The sequence below is a fragment of the Buteo buteo genome, chromosome 33 (genome assembly GCF_964188355.1).
Source record: "Buteo buteo chromosome 33, bButBut1.hap1.1, whole genome shotgun sequence".
Taxonomy (NCBI): Eukaryota; Metazoa; Chordata; class Aves; order Accipitriformes; family Accipitridae; genus Buteo; species Buteo buteo.
In genome coordinates, this window is record NC_134203.1 from 673,420 (window position 1) to 678,535 (window position 5,116).

A 5,116-nucleotide genomic window follows, 5' to 3' on the forward strand; every position below is an offset into this window, starting at 1 on the left:
TTCGTCCTGTTTGTCTTCTTTCTTTTTCTCCTCCTCCTCCTGTTTGTCCTTCTGTTAATTCTCTGCGATGGGGTCATCACAGCCTGGTTGGTTGGGTGTCTGGGACTCAGTGATGGATCAAGGGATTCGATTCCCCATTTAGAAATGGGTTTCCATAGGCCCTTTCCTGGTGCCAGCGTGACAGAAATGACAGGCTGACAGTGGGGGTTTTAAAGGGTTTGTGGGTTAGAGAGAGCAGGAAAATTAGCTCGTTCCACTGGGCATCCAGTGGGTACCTGCCCATTATGAAAGTGTTGTTATTTAAGTGCTGTTAGTTTGGGGTATCTAGGGCAGGTGGAAGACCCACGTGGCTCCGTGAGGTTCCCACCATTCCCATCCAGTTTGATGTGTATCAAGGCAGAAAGCCTCTGCCCCACGGGAGGGGAAGGTGTCATGTTCATTTCCTCCACCAATTAGCCCTCGGATGAGAAGAGGGAAAAAGTTCTGTCTGATTTTACAGAAGGTGCTCTGCGTGCTGCTGCGCTTCCCAGTTGTGTGCCAGGGTCATCACAACCTGGCTGGCCAGGTTCCTGGGACCTTAGAGGCCCATAAGGAGCGAAAAAGTCAGCCTGGCACCCAGGAACCTTGAGGCTGATAGGGAGCGGGGGAAGAAGTCTGCCTGGTGTGCGGGACCTCCGGGGCCTGATGCAGAGGGGAAAGGGGACTGATAAGCGACCAGCTTGGTCACAGAGCATGGCTGTTTGCCTCATAAAATGCAATTCGTTTTGCTAACTGTCCTACCAGGTGTCAGGAGCATGGGGGTACCGGTCACAAGTGCAATTGTGAATTGCCTTTCTTAAGTACTGGGACGGCAGCAATGCAGGGCCCAAGTCCCAGGTTAGGCTTGAGGCTACTGCTTTTACCCTGGTTCTCCCAGGCAAAGCACAAGATGAGTGTTTTAGATCACTTAAAAAATTTGTAAAAGTGCGACTTAACAGAGTTCGATGGCAAGGTTCACTCTGTTACTTACTACATGGGCGAAACATACAAAGGAAGATCGTGTTAGAATTGATTTGGAATGATTTACACAGAGATGGGAGGTGTGGAAAGGTATCACAAAGGGAGACCCTCCTGTGGAGTCACAAGGTTCAGAGTGGACCCCCTTGCTTTCAAGACTCCATCTCAGTGGGGAGTCGAGGCGCAGCTGGATCCAGACTTAGTCCCAGACTTGGTCATCAGTTTATGGCTAAAAGACTGTGTGTGCACAGTCAGTCCTTGTATCACTTAGTTAAGATTTCCAAGTTTAGCATGCTGTTCATCACTTAGCGATCCATTCGGGCACCTGGTGTTAGTTCGCTCTGCAGTTTGAGCCCTTGGTTTCCTGAAACAGGCCCTCAGGCATGGAGTCTTATAAAAGTACATAATTTAATAGAGTGGTACAGCAGCAGGATCAGCTCGAGCTCGGTGCCCCCAGACAGAAATCCAAACAAAGAAATCCCTGGGCAATTATACCCTTACAGACTATTCACCCCCCTCTTCATGTGATCTTCATGCACCTTCCACACGCCCTTTGGTCCAGTCGTGGTTGTGGTCGGAGATCTTCTGACACCTTACTGGATTCCTTCACTTTCTCCGGGCAGGCCCTTGTCTTGCCGAGCTGCAGGGGCTGTTGAGGGTTGTAGCCTTGAAGGCTCCTTATCATCTGATTTAGGCTGGCTCGGGAGGCTCCTGTTTTTACTAAGTAGGTACCCGTTCAGTACATCTCAGTGCGAGTTTACAGCTTGTGGCCTAAGGCTTCAGCAAATCCAGTTACTCATGCTAAGTAAACAGCGTACTAAATCCCAGAACATTATAATTCAGAAGTGAGTTGTTCTACTTGAAACTTACTTATTTAAGGTCAACGACTAATATCTCTTAACATTGAGAGTCGTCCCTGCTCAAGGGGAGAGTTGCCTGGTGGAGTAGGTCAGTTGCCGCCCAGGGAGAACTCAAATTGGGCTCATCCAACGACCTGTTGCTGTTAAAAGATCTCGTTGCTGGAGATTACTGCCGTGCAGCCATGCTGCCTAGCAGGGAGAGCTCAGAGAAGGCTCGCTTAGGCTGTCATAGTTATGGGGTAAAGTGGTTGGCTCATAGTCAAATTGCATACAATGGGAGAGGTATGCATAAGAGTCCTTGTACCCACAACTCTCGCTGTGCCGCTCTGCTCCTTTGTGGGTTTCCTAGAGGAGTTCTTGGCCCGGCTGCGGCTCAGGCTTTACCTCCTTTGGAGCCTGTACCAAATTGCTGCTGGTTTGGTTAAGGAGGGTTCAAGTGCATCCGTCACAATAATGCACATAGTCTGTCCTGTACTTCTCCAAGGTGGTCTAGGGGTGATTGATTCTGTATTACCATTTGTGCTAAAGGATTTTCAAACGTGGGTTTCTCTAGGTTTGCTTTATTAACAACTCAGAGTTGGGCCACCACCGCAGTGAATGGTGAAAGATAACTCAAAACCGCCTTCTATATATACGATTTTACAAAACAATATGCAATTGATGTTTTGTCAGAAGAAGTTCTTGGTGTTCTTGCACAAACTCTCACTTCTCTATTCTCCAGTGGTTTCAGAAGTCCAATACGTTTTCCTGTCTCAACCGATTCTTATTGTCCCGTCTCGGTTCTTCTGAAGTTAGTGGTCATAGGCAGAAGGTCTCCAGTCACCACAGTCACTTATCTTCTTACACACCAAAGATCACCTCTGAATTTCTGAGAATCACTCAGGTTGTTCTCTTAATTCGTCTTACTCTAAAGTTAATCACTTATCTATTCTTATGTCTGAGGTCTAAGATGTATGATTCTTTTTCTGTTGATTCAGCTTGACTGGGTTTTAAGCCAGCTATGGTGAGGGCTACACGAGGGACAAGTGAGCAGCTTATGCATATTGTTTTATAAGCACCTGCGTTCTATTAAATCACATCTAAACCAAGCTCTAATCATTAGTTATATGTCTGATATGAATAGTCTTAGAAACAGTGAGGCTTAAGGCCTAGTTCCCTTTACATTTGTGATAATAATTTGATTTCTTTTTGTAGGGCTGTAATACTCTCTGCGCTTTCATTAATGGCTTTTTCTAAGTGTCTTGACACATTTGCAGCAGCTCTTTCTAGTTCTGCAACGCCTAACCCTGGGATAAAAGCTGTTGCAGGCAGGTGGAACTTTGTGCCACATTCTATCAGTGGGCTGTAACACTTCTTCCCATAGAGAGCAGTAGCTAGGAGCTACAGAGGCAGAAGAGAGACAGGTTCTAACCTGTGTGGATGGTATTAATGCACTTGGAATACACTTTTCAGCTCAGGTTGAGGGTCAATCCTCAACTGCCCTTTCTCCACCTCTCTAGTATCGCCCTGGTAGTTGTGTCAATGGGTAGTATAATCTCCAAATAAGTCTGAATCCTGTAAGTGATTTCCTGTAGAAGGGTTTGCATGTGCTGGATTTGGATGTTCAGGTAAACCGGTAAGGTTTGGACCCAGAGTAGATGACTCAGAGCAATCAGGATCCTACAGGCCTGTGGTGGCAACCAAAATTGTATCATTATCCTTGGTTTGATTACAGCTTCCTGCAGAATACCAGGTTAATCTATCTGCAAATATCCACATTGTCTCAAGAGTCTGCAGGGCCTGAGAAACTCCATCCAGGAAAAAACTCTACAGTGTGGTGGCTTATTAGAATAGGTTTGATGTACAGGCTTCTGGAGAAACTCCCTTCCATGTTCAGTGGATGTGGTATATAGTAAGGTCTTGGAAGAATCTGTGGAGGAAGACCAATTGCCTTTAGACCCAGAAACTGATCTGTGGAATGTTGCAGGCATAAGACTCCCCTTTTCATCTGTATGGTCCGAAGATGTGAATTGTCCGTCTCCGTCCATTGTATCCATTTCAAGGCTCTGTTGGCATTTCCAGTTCCCAGCTGCTGCAGAGTCAGTAAGCTTGTCAATAGGTTTGCTCTCCAGGCATACCCAGGGACCTCCTTTGAGGCTAGCGACAAACCCTTCCTGGCGGAAGGGCCGTATGCTCACTTTCTTTGGTGAAAATTCATAACGTAGATGCCTGTCCTCGTACCACTGAGAATTCAGTGGGACAGATACCCAGGAGAGCTGATTTCTGGTAGAGGATGGGCTTTTAGTGCATACCCAACAGTCGGGCTCGTTTGCCTCCGCTGCCGTACTGTGGGCTGTGGCTATGGCCAAATTATGGAATGAATACGTATAATCCATATTCCGCCACAGGCTTATAAGCAAGGCTACCCTATTAAAACCTAGGCTTCCAAATCACTAGTAACAGGAAGAACAAACAGACAGAGATAGCAAAAATAACTATCCCTTGGATATAGAGGACAGCACTGAAATCAAAAGGGTTTCCTGACTCTGGAAACCCAGAAGGCATTGAAAGAGCTAAAGCAAGCAGTCATGGAAGCTCCCTCATGAGCCCTGCCAGACTACAACAAGCCTTTGGTATTATATTTACATGGGCAGAAAGGAATAGCCAGTTGGCCCAGAAACGTCTGCAAGCTGTAGAATGTGACTCAGCAGAACTAGACCTCGTAATTCAAGGCCTGATGTCCTGTGCTGGGGCTGTGGCAGCAGCAGCTGCGATGACTGAGAGAGCACTCAAACTCATTAGGCTAGTTAAGTGTCATGCGCGGTTTGTGCTTTCAGAACCTTCGGGAAATGGATCGCTGGGCTTGGAGGTCATTTGGGGAGTAACTCCTCCTTCCCTGCAGACCTGACCATTGTTTGATCTTTGGCCATGCATGGTGAGCTGCCCTGCTCAGCATATCAGATCAGCATATCAGAACACAGAGCTGCACACCCCCAGGCATGGCCTCCCCATCCTGTTGCTGATGTCTGTGCTGATCTGTGCCGATTGGCTTCTTTTCACCTGTGGTTCCTTGCTGTGCAGGGTTCGTTGTTAAGCAGAGTTCGTCATTACGTAGAACCTGCCCCACCGCCATGTTTGAGACATTAACTCTTTCGGTCTCTCACAGGGCCTCTCCCCATCGTCCGCCTGCCCGCCTGGGCTGCGAGGAGGAGCCGGGCGAGCATCGCCTCCATCTGCCACGGTAGACGCTGTCGTGGAGCAGGCATCGCCTGGCCCCGACC